Below are 18,760 nucleotides of genomic sequence, written 5' to 3' on the forward strand. Positions count from 1 at the left end.
ATATATATATATATAGACAGGCTTTGGGATGGTGTTCAAGCAGCCTTGAAAAGGAGGTCATGCAAGGGAATCAGCAAGAAGTAAGAAAACCACTTTTATTAAAACTCAAACACATACCAAATATGAAGCATCACCCACTGGAGGGTTTATAAAAAATCGTGCAACAGTAAACCACAAGTCCCAGCAGACAATTCAACATCCCACGAGGGAGCCCACCTGGGGGCGGAACTTCTGTTAATAAGCTTGCAATGACTTGTTGAATCCTGCTGCACGCGATGCCTCAGGCTCGATTCTTTGAGAAAAGTCAATGCTGACTGAAACGCGTCAGGAATGCCTTTGGAAATAATAACATGATTTCATTCCTCCTTGCTGAGAGTGAGGCTCGGTTCCTTTTTCGTGGAAGAAGGGTTTGTCAATATGTATATATCCTGGAAATCGTCACACAGCGCCCGCTGTGAAATCCACAAATGACGAAGAGCAGATCCTTTAATAGCTGGTGCAGTGATTTTATTTATTTCATAAGTGCCAGCATCCGCCATGACGCGTTTAGCCTCGGGAAGAAGCTTGATCACATGACATACTGCTAACCCGGGAGGTAGACTTTTAAAGTGACAGTGCATGGCCATTGGCAGTAAACATAGACAACATACTGTGCAAAATACGCAAATAAATAAATATTATCTCTTGTGTAAATAGCAGCATTTTGGGACATAATAAGCATAAAAAAACATTATAATTATATACATTAAAGAGCAATGTGTAGAACATTAATAAAAGCCATGGTGACTATTATCAAATTAAAACTGCATTCCTATCTACACATTTATAGACATGGAGTCAAAAGCCAATTCACTTATATGACCTACCAGCTCTTTACAATTTTTATGGGTCTACTCTAACAACGCTGCCGCACAGTTGCCAAGTCTATGATGAAGCATTGCATCAATTTATAACTGCAAAACATCACTGTCATAGTTCTATTTATAATTCCATTCAGGCCAAGTGGCCCTATTACTGGTTCTAGTCTCCCTAACTGGTTAAAGTGCCAAGTGTAAAGTGCAAGGTGCAAGAAAAAATAGTGCAAGAAAAAGATTATACAAGTAAAAAGACAAACAGATTATAAAAGCAATTATTTCATGAGTAACTTAACCAAGCTTAACCACTATCTATATCTAGAAATTCTAAATCTTACTGCAGAAAAGAGCTCACCCGGACAGGCACCTATCTATTTGATGTATTCTATATACAGGTATGCAAATCCTCTCTGTCATTTAATCCATTTGGATTCTTTGTGTTTAGCTCCAATATATATCTCGTCTCTAGTAGACGGAGTTTGGCCTCACGGTCCCCTCCTCTCCTAGAAGCTACCACTGTGTCGATGACATACTATTGGAGCTGAGCTGGATTCCCTGAGTGTATTAATTCAAAGTGCCTGGCAACTGGGTAAGCCTGGTCGTGTCCCACGATCGCCCGTATGTGTTCGAGTATCCGTTTGTGGGCAGGCAGTCGGATACTACCAACATACCTCAACCCACACACACACTCCAACACATACACTGCGTAATCCGTCCTGCATGTTAATCTTTTGTTTATTGATATTGGTTCCTGTCTGGAGGCGCTGCTGTAGTATGTCCTGTTACTGCCATACCTACAAGCCTTGCACTGAGGACAGGTCTTGAAGCCCATGCTCAAGGATAACCAAGTGGTGGAAAGTTTAGGTTCCAGGGTGTTCCTAACAAGAGCTTTTGCCATGGAATGCGATCTGCGGAAGGTAAGCAGAGGCTTATTGGCTACCCTATGTCCAATAATTGGGTCACTTTTAACCAGGTTCCAATTCTTGAACAAGATCTTTCTTAATTCCCCATGTTGGCCATTATAAGATAATATAATACACGATGGTACATTAGGAATATGACCCTCAACTGCATCCACCTTTTCCTTAGGAAGCATTGCCTCATATCTAGTGATGGAAAGCGTACGATTGATGGCTTTGACGAGGCATTCATTGGAATATCCTCTGGCCAGAAAATTTTTCTGCTCTCTTCCTGCACGACTGCACATTCTGCATCAGTGCTACAGAATCTTCTGATCCGAAGCATCTCCCCGTAGGGGATGCTCCCGATCAGATGTGCTGGATGGTTACTGGCAGCGTGCAGATCCGTGTTGCCGGCAGTGTGCTTTCTATACATTTTGGTTGCCAAGATATTATTGTCAACATAGACCTCCACATCTAAGAAACACAGGGAACTGGAACTGATATTACATGTAAAGTTTAAATTGATCCTATTCTTGTTCAATTCTTCAACAAATGCCATGGAACTATCTTGGGTGCCCCTCCAGATGAAAAATAAATCATCTATGAATCGTAGATAGAGGATGATGTTATTGGTGGCAATCTCCAGGTGTTGGCCATAATGGATCCGATCCTCCCACAGCCCCATGTGCAAGCACGCGTAGCTGGGGGTGAAGCAGGCCCCCATAGCCACACCCCTGACCTGTTGATAAATGGCATTGTTAAAAAAGAAAAAATTCTGTTCCAGACACATCTGTGTCATGTTCAATAACATCCTATTGTGGCTTGCCAAATTTGCAGGGTGTTTGTCGAGATAGTATTCCATGGCTTGTAGTCCATCACAGTGTTTTATGGAAGTTTACAATGATGAGACATCAAGAGTCATTAGCCATAAATCGGTTCCCCAAGGTAACCCCTCCACTTTACGTAGAAAATCAAAGGAATCCTTCACATAGGAACTCAAAGATTTGACTGCATCTTGGAGAAAAATAATATATTTGGACACATTTTCAATCGAACTGTCAATGGCCGAGATGATGGGCCGACCTGGTGGTCTGTCGGCCCCCTTATGAATCTTAGGGATCAGATAGAAGGACGGGACCACCGGATGTTCTTTTTTCAAACATCGGAACTCGTCCTCTGTTAAAAGGCCCGTGCTCCTCCAGGCCTGCAATTTTGAGTATTGGTCCACCCATGCCGCCTTTAGATTTTGGATACTACTTCTTTGGTAGCAAGAGAGGTCCCCCAGTTGTGCTTCCGCCTCCCTTAGGTACATTTGTCGGGCCACAAGACGACGTTTCCGCCCTTATAAGCCTGTTTCACTATTATATCGTGATTCGATGCCAATTTGCTGATAAGTTGATTATAATATCTATTTTGCTTACTAATGCAAAATCTTCTTTTATTGGTGGCGGTATACAATTTCTTTAAGTCCTGCACCACAAACTCCTGATAGGTGTCTAAATTATCATGTACCATTACAGGTTGAAATATGGACTTTGGCTTGAAGGCGGTGTTGCACTGGCCTGTGGGTTCCATAATGGCACAATCCCCGAGTTGCCCAGATGATTGCTGCTCATTTTGTACTGCCCAAATCTCCTCAAAAGAATTTTGATCTTCACTGTCTACCGTCTGGGGACTATGCCTTGATACGGGCTGTTTTTTCTTTTTGGGTTGAAGCAGAAAAAACGTGCTCAATTTAAGCTTGCGGGTGTACCTATAAATGTCCATTCTAGTATCTGCATAGTTCATATTGCAAAGTGGACAGTATGATAATCCTAAATTCAGGACAGCCGTCTCCCCCGCAGTAAGCTTGAGGTCAGTCAAATGTGTTATTGTTCTTGATTCTGTTGGTTCGTGTTTTTCTTCTGGAACTGATTACAATGACCTTGTTTCCCCTGCTTGCCTCCTCTTGCATTTGCGGGCATGACATTTTCTCTGCTCGCTCCGCTTGGTATTTGCCCTTTGTATTTTGTGCCAGTAGGTACTCTTGGCCACAGTGTTTCTCGCCGATCCTGGCACAAACAGTTGACTTCTTGTGCCAGGGATAGTTTTGTAAACCCCAAATTCGGGTTCCTTGCTGTATCCACCTCCGGATCACTTTCCGCAGCCGAACTGAAGTCAGAGGCTGAGATAGATGTAACCGTTGTTTCACTAGTTGTGCGCTGGGCTGTTCTGTTTACTTTTGCCCTAGCCTTCACAGCCTCATATCGTTGCGCAAATGTAAAAACTTGCCCGTTTTGGTAGTCAATGCGGTCTCTTTCAAATTTGAAGGCTTTTCTCTTTTTAATACCCTCTTCCTCCTTGTTGAGCCTAACCATCATGTCATTCCTCATTTTCGTTGTTTGATCTGTTGTTTCAAGTTTGGCTAATTCATGCTCCAATAAATCAATTTCCCCCTGCAATTTGATGCTATCACTTTCTGCATATTTGACCAATATATGCAATAGTTTACTGGAGGACTCCAGGTTAGTCTCCGCCCACTCCGTTAGCATTGCAGGATCAGGGTTGTCATAGCTTGGGGCTATGGTAATGCGTAGCCCCCTGGGTACACGTTCAACTTCTAGGTAACGTGAAAGAGACCGGTGCTCCCACCACTTGGACTGTTCTGAGCGCATTAGCCGCTCTAATTTCTTGAACAAGTCCCTCATGGTGGGGCTCCCGGTATTGTGGCTTGCTGGTATTGTACTCGTCGATCCCCCGGCCGGGGAATCGAGAAACAGGCAATCTGCTGCCTCTGCTCGGCTGCGTCAGCGAACATGATTTTATGCGCTTTAAATATCTGGCAATGTTCTTTGCTGGACCTTGAACGGCTGCCGGGACTTTAACAAATATTCTGCCCAGTGCCGCGCTCACTTCCCACTGATAATTCCGAAGGTCCTACCTGGGTCCAATTGCCAGGAATCCGCTCCGGAGCCCCAGGACGGAACACTCTGACTTCTTACCCCCAGGCAGACGAAACACAGCTTCTCAGGGGTCTCTTGGCGGCTTGCTCCTCACCGGAGACCATAACGTTCTGACACCCGGAAGGAATCCGGATCAGTTACTTCCTGCCGCGTTGCCCTTGCTCGGGGAGGTGTCAAGCTCGTACCATGAAAGCCTTCGGTACTGCGATATCCTGGAAATCGTCACACAGCGCCCGCTGTGAAATCCACATATATATATATATATATATATATATATATATATATATATATATATATAGGCTTCCAAAGTATTCCCCGCTGTGTCCTTGTGGTTTAATTTGAGGAGTGGCCTGTTGGAGATATTTGTCGTGGTGGCCAACTACGCGAAACAAGGATCAAAAATTAGCTAGCATTTGCGCCAAGAATTTTCAATTCTATTAAGGACACGGAGGCGAGGATTATGCTTCTCTTTCTTATATTTGCTACTCACAGCAGCCAATGAAAAACGTTTTGTATGCAAATAAAACTACATTCCCCATGATGCTTGTACATACATCACATCCTGTATAGCCCCATAAGAGCTGCTGTATCCTGTGTCTCCTCCTCTTTCTTTGCTCGAACATATACAGTCCACACATTAATAAATCCAGTCCATTCCACAGAATATGAGTCTCAATAAACATCCTTCAACATGGAGAACCATCGTCAAACTGGAAAGATTACGTCTTCTAAGCCAGAAGAACACCTGCTCCTTCTTCTTTACTCGAAGCTGAAAGGAATGAGACAGGAAAAACCCGTAACCTCTGCTGATACAGAATATCAAGAACATGCGGGTGGGTAATTATTACCAATACTGTAATAAACCGGGTGGGATAATCCTCGCCTCCGTGTCCTTAATAGAATTGAAAATTCTTGGCGCGAATGCTAGCTAATTTTTGATTCTATTACAGGACCGGAGGCTTCGGATTATGCTAGTTCAACGCTTATTAAACACAACTACAGTCTTAAATCTCCCACCGGTACATAATACACTGTTTAAATAGAGTCAGAGAAAACTCCATCAGAAGAATTAAAACTTTCACAACAATGGTAATTATCAAAACAAGAATGATAAGTATGGTACTTGAGCAACTGCATCTCACAATTGGTTCTAACACCCATTCCGGCCAAAGGCCCTCAACCATCGGCTGTAATAGCCTCGTACTCACATATAAATGTCACTAATCATCAACAATCATATGAACATATATGCGAAAACCTCAAATAGTAAATCCGAGAATCATCGTTGTAAGCCATGAGGCATGTGAAGAAACCCATAAAGTGCATTATCTCGAATTCGTGTGACCAGGCCCTGACCACATGCAGTTCAGACCTCGCTGACAGAGCAACTTCCTAAAGTATATACTGTACCTGTAAAAGGCGGACTTGCCTCGCCATAGGAACACCCGAAGGTGGAATGCTTCATAACACAGCCTGACAATATTTAATGTCCAGTCGACCTACTATTATATGTCTAATAATAAAAAGGAAATCACGAGAATTAGTCCGGTTTGGAATATTTACGCCACCAAAAAGAATTCGAAAGAAAAACCCGACGCAAGTTCAGCAACCTGCCCTGAACCGAGAATGAGCCGCGGAAAAACGGCCAAAACGGATGCTATAAGATGAACGTTACTGAAGACCCCGTACATTATTTGGTAAATAATTCACAAGTAGAGAAATCAGTCCTCACAAAGCCGCCAATGGCGTACATATCAACAAAGCGACCCTCTATCGCCGAAACGTATGTCGGTAATGGAAGGACCCAGAATACGAAATGAACGCCCTCAGCGCGTTCGAAAACCAGGAAGTATTGTAGAATACCAGAACTTGATCGTAAATAAAGCAAAGTCGGAATACATACACCTAGTGAAAACTGTACTTACCACATTGCCATGTGTCAGACCCAGACCCGTGCTTACTAAACGGCAACAAAGAATCTGCGGGTCGTAGCTCCCTGGTGAACCATAAAGGCATCTGCCTTGAACTACATGAGTTCTACTTCATGAGAAAAGGGAAAATTGTAAGGTAAGGCAGGAAACCGAGCCGGCCTCCGCCGACCCAAGGGGCATTGGAATTTCAAAAATGGAGTCCACCCTGCACGAAAGTTGCGACCCAGTCGCCAGAAATACAAGGAAACCGGATGGAACAAACCTTTACTGCCAAGTAGGCTAAGGAGGTATACCGCAACAACCTAAATATGAACGTTTCAACAGAATGGCCTGAGTCCTGGAACAAGTCCACTAAGAAGATGACCTATATGCCCATATCCGCTGATCGTTCACGCCGTCGAGATATTGCGCATGGTGAACCGTAAGCCTCCAGAGGCGTGCACGATAAGGAGCCCGAATGACCGAAGGCTCGTAAAAAACTGTTTGAATGACGGTGCCCAACACACTGCTACCGTGGCCCTCCCATGAAGGGAAACTCTTGTACTGACACCATCGGAAAGTCATCCTCGCATTGTAGATTGGGTCGTACAACCACTGAGTCGCGTAGGATTGAGATAAACCTGGAAACCTAAACTAAGAGCCACCAATGTATGAAGGTTATAACCGGTCCATTCCAGCACATCAATCCGATGTCTGGAAATGTGAGGCCAAGGCCTGTTAAGATAGACCTATCCATACATATATGTATCCAATTAACTTGAAAGGTAAAATAACTCTGTACTCGGAGGGTACTAGAGAGCTGAGAGCTTAGGGATAACCTATACCTCTCATCAACCATTAGAACCGCCACAACTGCCATTGTAGGGGAGGAGAGCACCAGAAGCTGCGGGAAAAACGATGGAAAAAGAACCGACCAACTAGTATGAATGTGACCACAAGCAAAAACGTCTACCCTTTATACACTCAACGATAATAAACCTGTCCCATAGGAGCCTGTCGCGAAAGGCCTACCTGGATCTGGCGTCCAACCTTATGAAAGGCTTTGCGCCTGTCGGACGATCTGGCGCAAATGGCGTCATGCCGACGCCTATCGCCGCTGACTACGACATTGATTTGCAGCCTGTCAAATCTGGGAATCCCTTTCTGAGACGACTAGAAAAGAAGAAGCCTGGCGACGCCGTCGGGCAATTCCTCAGCTATACCCCAAAAAGGGGGTCGCAACGCCCTAGGCTAAATCCCGTCACACGCGCGCGGCTGCCTTACGTGTTGGCGAAAAGGAAATATGAAATCAAAATAATAAATAAAAATAATAAAGATAATAAGTACATAGAAAACAAAATCATGCTGAAGGATTTGTGGTAGCAGAACGAAAATGGGCGTCAATCAAGCCCTGTCACCCTGAGTTAGGTAACGTTATACTAGAGGCCCTGTTGACCACACAAGAACGGGAAGAACCTGGGTGTCAACATAATTAGGTCAGGAGGCTCTTGCGCTCCTATCAGTTAGTTGTCATCCTCCAATATATATATATATCCCATCATCACCCTCACGGGATATCGGTATTCAATATATATGGTAGTGCAGAGCACCGTGCAATGGAGGAGTAGAGGGGGAGCCAACCCTATGCACACTAAAACAGAGAATGAATAATGTATCGGCTCCTTAGCAAAGCTGTAGTCATTATACCAGCCCAAAGGGCGTCGGAGTCATTGTAAAATACAAGGAGCGTGTGCGCACTCCGAGGGCCAGCCTATTGTTAAACCTGGAGGCTACCAGGCAATCTGCTCAGGTAAAGCAGGAGGCACTGAGACCTCGAAACAAAACAAAACAGGGGACGCATGCGACGTGCGTAGGCCAAAGTGCCCAAAATTAAGCCCAAAATTGTGCCCAAGTGGGTTACGCACACCGGAGCGTTATGACTCCATAACCGCACTCGGCTACTAGGGAAAGCCTTTGGCGGAGAAAGCGCGAGACCGCGCAATAATTCAACCAACCCTATGGAAGTGACAGGAAAATCTATTGCAATGTGGAAACAGCAACGTTGGAACCTAATCTAGGAGCAAACAACTAGACACAACCATTGTTCATCATGGCGCCGCATTTCAGCTCCGGAGGGAGCGTTTGATTCAGTTTGTGGCCGAGTCCAGGCCTCCCATGAGGTTTAATGTCACCAGCAAGAGCAGAGCGACCTCACCACTCCTGCAGGAGCGATCTGAACTTGTATCGGTGTGTGAAAGAAAAACTCTACCAAGCACACTACTGCTTTCCAGTATAAATAATGAAAACATGCACCAGGAGAATATGAAACCTAAATTGTAGTAAAGTACGAAAATAGAAATTATTAACATTTCATATCATTTTACAAATGGAAAAAACATGACTCGGGGCACCTGGGCTCGAACCCTGCACCATGGATATGAGAGGCAACAGCCTTCCCCCTAGGCCACGTGTAAACCAATCATGGCGAAGCTGATGAGGCCTGAAGACCCCGGCAGGGAAGCGCGGCATTTGAGAATCAGCGGGAGTACAGAACGCCCGATAAGGCCACCCGCGTAGTGGCTACACCGCCGCAACCACAGCCCCAGGTTGTGCCCACGAGGCGACACGCGTCTGCCTTTTATTAAAGAAAGCCCTGAAGCTGCGCGGTGTTCAGCGGTCAACAGGGACTGAAGCCGCGCCCGAACGGGCCAACAGAGCAATCCACAGACTCGCTGCGGGAGGAGGCTCAACACCCGTACGCCGCTCCCCGCGATAATACACTGCCATGCCCGCAGGCCATCGGGGGACGGAAAACTCGACCGGAGAGGCCGAACCGTCAAATAATCCAAAGCGTGTACGGAGTACGCCGCTCCCAGCGGGAGCTGCTCCGCTCTAACCATAACACCAAAGGCGCCCGTGAGAGTTGTTCAAGACACAGTCATGGCAATCCTGATTTAATTTGTCAAAAACACACGTGTAGTAACAAAAACACCTTCGTGCCACAAGCAGTAAATACAGCGCGATAAAAGCGCAGAGCATTTTACATAGAGCGATATAAGCGCAAAGCATTCAAAATAGCGCGATATGAGCGCAAAGCATTCAAAATAGCGCGATATGAGCGCAAACATACAGGCAATAACATCAAAGGTAATCTAACAGTCAATTAAGCAATAACATCAAAGGTAATCTAACAGTCAATTAAGACATTAATCATGGCAAAATGTTGTGAGCACTTAACTGTCTGCGTGAGCAGCAAAGAAAGAGGAGGAGACACAGGATACAGCAGCTCTTATGGGGCTATACAGGATGTGATGTATGTACAAGCATCATGGGAAATGTAGTTTTATTTGCATACAAAACGTTTTTCATTGGCTGCTGTGAGTAGCAAATATAAGAAAGAGAAGCATAATCCGAAGCCTCCGGTCCTGTAATAGAATCCGCCCTGCAAAGCGTCCTGGAGACAGTTGGCAATGGGTGTGTTTTTCGAGGGATTGAATTTTCCAGGACCGCCTCGACAAGGAATTAAGCCTGTGGCTGCTGCTTTGGCAGCCTGTGACTGCACGGGGAGGCCAGTGAGATTACTGCTTGCCTCACAGCCCGGTCTGTCTCCACGTTGGGGCTGGGGCATTGGGGACCGGAGGGAGCTCTCAGCACCATTCAGCAAGCAATCACCAGTTGGCATATAGCCCCCTCCTTTTGCTTGGCACATCACAGCGCTTACTGAAGTTACAAGGATCCAGCTGCTGCACTTACCTTCGTGATGCATGCTGGGAGTAGTAGTTTCCCATTAGACTCCTCTGGTCCTAGTGCAGCTGGGCCAGCTGATCTCCAGCCAATGGGAGTGTCTGAGTAAATTGAAAAGGAGGGAATAGGTGATTGCGGGGTATTAGCAGCACCTGAGGAAGGCGGACAATCCGAAATGCATTGTGCACTGCTGTACTGTTGAATAAAGAGCTTCCAAAGAATTCCCCGCTGTGTCCTAGTGGTTTACTTTGAGGAGTGGCCTGTTGGAGATATATATATATATATATCTTAAAGGCTCTTCTCCTCCTTTCAACCAAGACTTCAGTGGCAAAGAGTGGAAAGTGTATTCACAAGCTTTTCCAAACAGCAGGGTAGCATTTAACACACCGAAATTAACAAGTCTAGCAGTTTCCTGCTCACACAGGCCTAGTGTGAGCATCAGCAGTGGAAGTGGTACCTGGCAATTTATTGGCACCAACCGGGGAAGAGCAGCAAGAAAATAGCAGTGAAGGAAGCATTCAGAATTTAGCCACAGTAAAATGCACTGCGGTTGAGGTTCATGTTGGACGGACATTTCCCACTAAGGTGATGTATGGGCGTTGTATGCATCTCTCACGCACTGCATGCCACCATTTTGAGCAACTGGTGTGACTGCAAGATCCTGCCTCCCCCTGCGCAGCATTAGAGCCATTTTGCCTTGGGTTGTGGCTTTTGGGGAGCAATGCTGCCATTTAAAGTGAGGATAACGCAAAGTATTTGGGTTGGCGGATCTCAGTTTTAGGTGCCGTTCTAGTTTGGCTTGATACATTTGCAAACTGCAGATTCCGATGTATCCTGGTTGGCAGTAATGGGCGCAGCACAGTGCTTCATATTATGCTACCTTTATAGCGTTGGGGAAAGGATCACTTGTCCTGCGAAAAACTTAGGTCTGCAGGTTGGTAACTGGGTGTCTCCCAATAAAATGACCCTCATACACGTGTGTTTTTGATTCGTTTGCGTTAGCGGTATATGAGGTGTCCCCGCTTATATCACACGTGCGTGCGTAATCATAGGGTCAGTTCATTTGTGTGCACCCTCCACCAGGAGGTTTTACCTTAGTTTTAAGGCAGTAGTGATCGTGGAAATGGGGTGATCAAGGTGGTGATAAGTGATTAGATAAAAAAGGCTGGACTCTCAGAACAAGGAATTTATTAAGTCTGGATTCCAGCTTTTGTTAAAAGAAAATTCGTGCTGCTACTGAATCTGTTTATGGATTCAAGCGCACTCAAAGGTCATTTAAAATGGTCGACATGTTTCAGCTGTGATAGACTGTTGGTCAAATAGCTTTCTTCAGGACCAGGGGGTGAAAATTGTGAATTAAGTGTTAGAATAGGTAAATTATAACCTGATTCTTGAAGTGAAGATAGGTCACATTGTACCTGTAAAAGAAAGCACACAACAAAAAAAGGACAAAAGGGGAGACAGAGAAGGGGGGTTTGGGGAGTGGGGGGAATGAATAAGGTACAAATTTGCACATATTCAATTAAGTAACTGTAAAATGGCAATGCTTCGCACAGAATCACTCTCATGTCAGGCGTCAACTCACCCATTCTCATATCAAAAAACGGCGTGAGGTGGCTGTGCTATACTGTATTGTGGTGCTCTTAGATCTTGCCGGTCACTGGTGTAGTAAAATTGCTCTCATACGGTGATATGGCATGCTAGTAGCTCAGAATATAGGTGCTACTGGTGTGAAGTTTGTCAGAAGTTGCTTGGTGCCGTTTATGATTGCGACATCTTTATCACGCGGTGTTTGGCGTGATATTCGGCGTGAGGTGGCTGGGCTATACTATATTGTGGTGCTCTTAGATCTAGCCGGTCATTGGTGTATCAAAATTCCTCTCATGCGGTGATATGTCATGCTAGTAGCTCTGAATTTGGGTGCTACTGGTGTGACGTTTGTCTGAAGTTTCTTAGTGCCGTTTGTGACATCTTTATCACGCGGTGCTTAGGCGTGATATTCTGGCTTAGTTATCAGGGGTGGGTGTGGATGGCTATTCTGAATATCGGATTGAGCCTACCTCTTAGTTCTAAGCTATTCGCTTCATCAGGAGGTGGAGGTTGTGAACAGGACGGTAGCGCTAGGAGGAGGGAGATGATTGTTAGCTTTGAAAGGTAATACTTGCGCTTCGCGTCTGGCGGGGAGTCAGAGCTTCCGTCTTGTACCTTTTGCAATCGCGTCCTCGCTCGCAGCATGTGCTGTCTCTGCCTCCGTCCACCCGGAAATGGTGGCGGTCGGCGAGGCGGATGTTTTTGAGGGCAGTGATGTAGAAATGGAAAAAAGACTCGGTGTTGCGATAATTCTTTTATTTTTCAAAACTATTTTCTAAGTTGGTTTTTTGTAAATTATTATAAAAGGGAGATATTTATTTTATTGAACTATGGAGAAATTGGTGGATATATTGGCAGATCGTCAATTGGCTGCCTGGACTTGTTTGTTTATTCAGATTTCGCCATGTGGTATGGTGTGGCTTGTGGCTGATTAATAGGCCGGGTTTGGGAGAGGGTTAATAACCCTTGTTAATGAACGTGAGTAACACTAAGAGCAAGTTATGAGATGAACGTGTTTAATTAAGAGCGAGCCAGGGGATAGAGTCATTCAGTCCTTGGGTGTCAGTTCTGAGTCTGTGCACCCAGCGTTGTTCTTTTTCAAACAATATTTTTGAGGCATTTCTGTCTATGGTGTCAAGGGTTTCTAGAATGACCCACTGCAGATCTTTGACTGTGTGTCCCAATTCTTTAAAATGTGTTGACATTTTTGTTGTTGTCCTCTTGCAGTTCACATTGCTGCGATGTTCATACATCCGTTGTTTGGCCTTTCGACAGGTCATGCCTATGTACTTCATCTGGCACGGACATGTTATCATGTATATCACATGACTCGTATTACAATTGGTGTGTCTTTTGAGTTTCCAAAGTAGGTCTGGTAGCAACTGTAGATCTTTAGTAGGTTTTGTCGTTTCACAGGCTAGGCAGGTGCCACAGGGATAGTGTCCTGTTATGGGGGTAGTGTTCCATAAGCCTGGTTGTTCTTTTTTCTTTTTCGGCGGTGGTCTAGTATGTACTAGTAGATCTTTGAGATTCCTGCTTCTTTTGTTTGCAAAACGAGGTTTTGGCCAGTCAAGGTTGTTTGATGTAATAATTTTCCAATTTCTGTTAATTATCTTTTTCACCTTATTTGTGACAGGACTGTAGGTGGTGACACATGTCGTTCTGTTATCTGGTGTTTTTGGATGTGTTTCCAGTAATGCTTCTCTTGGTTGGTTCTGTGCACGTTTCTTGCAGGAGAGGATTATTTTCTTGGGGTATTCGCGAACTGACAGTTTCTCACAGAGATCATTGGCTTGGTCCTTGTAGTCACTCTTGATACTGCAGTTTCTTCTGAGGCGAAGAAATTGGCTATAAGGGAGATTTTCCCTTAGAGGTCGTGGGTGAAAGCTTTTGAAAGAGAGTAAGCTATTTTTCGCTGTAGGCTTGAAAAAAGTTTTAGTATGGAGGGAGTTATTTTTGGCAAAGATGGTTATGTCCAGGAAATCTAATGTTTTGTTATTAGCAGTGTACGTGAATTGTAAACAATCATCCTGTTCATTTAACCATCGATGGAAATGCTTGAGAGTCTGTTCATCCCCTTTCCAAATTAGTATGATGTCGTCTATATACCTTTTCCAAAAGGTAATATTTTTCAGGAAAGGGTTGCTTGTATTTTGGATGAATCTGTTCTCAAAGTGGCTCACGTACAGTCCGGCCACGCTAGGGGCGAAGGTGCTGCCCATCGAAGTCCCATGAATTTGGACAAAGAGAGTGTCTTTGTACATGAAGAAATTCTCCATCAAGGCCAGTCTGCAGCATTCTAGCACAAAGTGTCTCGGGGTTTTATGAGACCACTCTATGCTGAAAAGAATTTCTTCTAGAATGTTCAAAGTTTTTTGCTGAGGGAGGCTTGTATAGAGGCTCTCTACGTCTAACCCCACCAAGAGCATGGTATCTTCAGAGTATTCAAATGAATATACCATGCTCTTGGTGGGGTTAGACGTAGAGAGCCTCTATACAAGCCTCCCTCAGCAAAAAACTTTGAACATTCTAGAAGAAATTCTTTTCAGCATAGAGTGGTCTCATAAAACCCCGAGACACTTTGTGCTAGAATGCTGCAGACTGGCCTTGATGGAGAATTTCTTCATGTACAAAGACACTCTCTTTGTCCAACGTCATGGGACTTCGATGGCCAGCACCTTCGCCCCTAGCGTGGCCGGACTGTACGTGAGCCACTTTGAGAACAGATTCATCCAAAATACAAGCAACCCTTTCCTGAAAAATATTACCTTTTGGAAAAGGTATATAGACGACATCATACTAATTTGGAAAGGGGATGAACAGACTCTCAAGCATTTCCATCGATGGTTAAATGAACAGGATGATTGTTTACAATTCACGTACACTGCTAATAACAAAACATTAGATTTCCTGGACATAACCATCTTTGCCAAAAATAACTCCCTCCATACTAAAACTTTTTTCAAGCCTACAGCGAAAAATAGCTTACTCTCTTTCAAAAGCTTTCACCCACGACCTCTAAGGGAAAATCTCCCTTATAGCCAATTTCTTCGCCTCAGAAGAAACTGCAGTATCAAGAGTGACTACAAGGACCAAGCCAATGATCTCTGTGAGAAACTGTCAGTTCGCGAATACCCCAAGAAAATAATCCTCTCCTGCAAGAAACGTGCACAGAACCAACCAAGAGAAGCATTACTGGAAACACATCCAAAAACACCAGATAACAGAACGACATGTGTCACCACCTACAGTCCTGTCACAAATAAGGTGAAAAAGATAATTAACAGAAATTGGAAAATTATTACATCAAACAACCTTGACTGGCCAAAACCTCCTTTTGCAAACAAAAGAAGCAGGAATCTCAAAGATCTACTAGTACATACTAGACCACCGCCGAAAAAGAAAAAAGAACAACCAGGCTTATGGAACACTACCCCCATAACAGGACACTATCCCTGTGGCACCTGCCTAGCCTGTGAAACGACAAAACCTACTAAAGATCTACAGTTGCTACCAGACCTACTTTGGAAACTCAAAAGACACACCAATTGTAATACGAGTCATGTGATATACATGATAACATGTCCGTGCCAGATGAAGTACATAGGCATGACCTGTCGAAAGGCCAAAAAACGGATGTATGAACATCGCAGCAATGTGAACTGCAAGAGGACAACAACAAAAATGTCAACACATTTTAAAGAATTGGGACACACAGTCAAAGATCTGCAGTGGGTCATTCTAGAAACCCTTGACACCATAGACAGAAATGCCTCAAAAATATTGTTCGAAAAAGAACAACGCTGGGTGCACAGACTCAGAACTGACACCCAAGGACTGAATGACTCTATCCCCTGGCTCGCTCTTAATTAAACACGTTCATCTCATAACTTGCTCTTAGTGTTACTCACGTTCATTAACAAGGGTTATTAACCCTCTCCCAAACCCGGCCTATTAATCAGCCACAAGCCACACCATACCACATGGCGAAATCTGAATAAACAAACAAGTCCAGGCAGCCAATTGACGATCTGCCAATATATCCACCAATTTCTCCATAGTTCAATAAAATAAATATCTCCCTTTTATAATAATTTACAAAAAACCAACTTAGAAAATAGTTTTGAAAAATAAAAGAATTATCGCAACACCGAGTCTTTTTTCCATTTCTACATCACTGCCCTCAAAAACATCCGCCTCGCCGACCGCCACCATTTCCGGGTGGACGGAGGCAGAGACAGCACATGCTGCGAGCGAGGACGCGATTGCAAAAGGTACAAGACGGAAGCTCTGACTCCCCGCCAGACGCGAAGCGCAAGTATTACCTTTCAAAGCTAACAATCATCTCCCTCCTCCTAGCGCTACCGTCCTGTTCACAACCTCCACCTCCTGATGAAGCGAATAGCTTAGAACTAAGAGGTAGGCTCAATCCGATATTCAGAATAGCCATCCACACCCACCCCTGATAACTAAGCCAGAATATCACGCCTAAGCACCGCGTGATAAAGATGTCACAAACGGCACTAAGAAACTTCAGACAAACGTCACACCAGTAGCACCCAAATTCAGAGCTACTAGCATGACATATCACCGCATGAGAGGAATTTTGATACACCAATGACCGGCTAGATCTAAGAGCACCACAATATAGTATAGCCCAGCCACCTCACGCCGAATATCACGCCAAACACCGCGTGATAAAGATGTCGCAATCATAAACGGCACCAAGCAACTTCTGACAAACTTCACACCAGTAGCACCTATATTCTGAGCTACTAGCATGCCATATCACCGTATGAGAGCAATTTTACTACACCAGTGACCGGCAAGATCTAAGAGCACCACAATACAGTATAGCACAGCCACCTCACGCCGTTTTTTGATATGAGAATGGGTGAGTTGACGCCTGACATGAGAGTGATTCTGTGCGAAGCATTGCCATTTTACAGTTACTTAATTGAATATGTGCAAATTTGTACCTTATTCATTCCCCCCACTCCCCAAACCCCCCTTCTCTGTCTCCCCTTTTGTCCTTTTTTTGTTGTGTGCTTTCTTTTACAGGTACAATGAGACCTATCTTCACTTCAAGAATCAGGTTATAATTTACCTATTCTAACACTTAATTCACAATTTTCACCCCCTGGTCCTGAAGAAAGCTATTTGACCAACAGTCTATCACAGCTGAAACATGTCGACCATTTTAAATGACCTTTGAGTGCGCTTGAATCCATAAACAGATTCAGTAGCAGCACGAATTTTCTTTTAACAAAAGCTGGAATCCAGACTTAATAAATTCCTTGTTCTGAGAGTCCAGCCTTTTTTATCTAATCACTTATCACCACCTTGATCACCCCATTTCCACGATCACTACTGCCTTAAAAATAAGGTAAAACCTCCTGGTGGAGGGTGCACACAAATGAACTGACCCTATGATTACGCACGCACGTGTGATATAAGCGGGGACACCTCATATACCGCTAACGCAAACGAATCAAAAACACACGTGTATGAGGGTCATTTTATTGGGAGACACCCAGTTACCAACCTGCAGACCTAAGTTTTTCGCAGGACAAGTGATCCTTTCCCCATTGATAAAAAGCAATTTAACAGGAGTTTGAAAGGATCCTATCTCTTTCTCCCCACCCCAATTGATTACCTCTACCTTTATAGCGTGCCAGAGTTTACTCATCCTTAAGGGAGGCACACTTAAGCATTTGGATATTTCAATATACGGCAATCATCCAGTACATTGGATTATCACGAGGAAGCAACTGTCCAGTGATTTGCACAACTTGTTTTAAAAGTGTGAATCACTGTGATCTGCACACCTACACTTTAACTACATAATGGGAGGTGACCTGTATTGATCTCCAATATAACTGTGTGGTACGTGGTGGTGAAATTTAGAACATCAGTTCACCTTTGTACTAATGTTTGGTCGCTACAATGCAACAGAAAGCAATTCCTCCACCTGCAGAACTACTGTCCATAAATACACAAATATATGCTGTGCAGGTGAATAAGTCAAGGGTGAAATGGAAGAAAAATGAGGATAGGAAGAAGTTGCTGTAGACATGGTAACAAAAAACATTTAGGAAATTATTTTATTGTCCTGCTGTAGACAAATTTTGTTGGAGATGTAAGAAAAAAAAGACATGTAAAGGCTGTTTTGGCAGTGAATCTACAGTGTCTGTGAGGAGTGTCAACACAACACCCTATTCATGGACAGGCTTTTGTTCTGTTCTCCTGAGAGCAGTCTCTCACCCTAGAGGTCAGAACAGTGGCTCGGGTGGCAGGCTGGCAGAAACCAGTCAGTGAGCATGACCTCTAAGATGCCCTGTGGGCATGTATTGGTAAATCCAACACTGGAATCAGCATGGCTTTATCAATACGAGATGTTGGATACCAAACAGCCCTATTTTCAGTGAAGCCATCATAGCTGGGGAACTTGTTTTCACAAGTGAACTGCGAGAATTGGCTAGGTTACACCTTGCGCAAAGCCAATATACAAGTATCAAATCCCATAACAGATTGCTCCAGGGAACTAAAAGGCAACGGCCACCCACGTTCCAGAAAATCCTCTGTGTCAAACACAGTGAATTAGCAATACACAAATATTGTTCCCTTGCACAACACAAGTAAAGTATTTTTTCGAATATATCAATTCAAAGAAAAAACAGAATATATCCGATCTTTTAGATATTCAAACAATAAATTCTTTTATTTCTCTTTTTTCTTCACAATTGCAGAGATTTCAAAAAGAATGATGATTCTTGATAAGTTGATTGGAATCACAAACAATGTAGCCAGAAAGTCGA

General features: G+C 44.1%; 1 pseudogene; it reads left to right on the plus strand.

The window, feature by feature from the left end:
* The first annotated feature begins 5,389 nt into the window (after positions 1 to 5,389).
* Positions 5,390 to 18,760, plus strand: part of LOC147709310 (uncharacterized) — a 52,023-nt pseudogene continuing 38,652 nt past the window's right edge.

This window comes from Lissotriton vulgaris, chromosome 6 (genome assembly GCF_964263255.1).
Source record: "Lissotriton vulgaris chromosome 6, aLisVul1.2, whole genome shotgun sequence".
NCBI classification, from domain to species: domain Eukaryota; kingdom Metazoa; phylum Chordata; class Amphibia; order Caudata; family Salamandridae; genus Lissotriton; species Lissotriton vulgaris.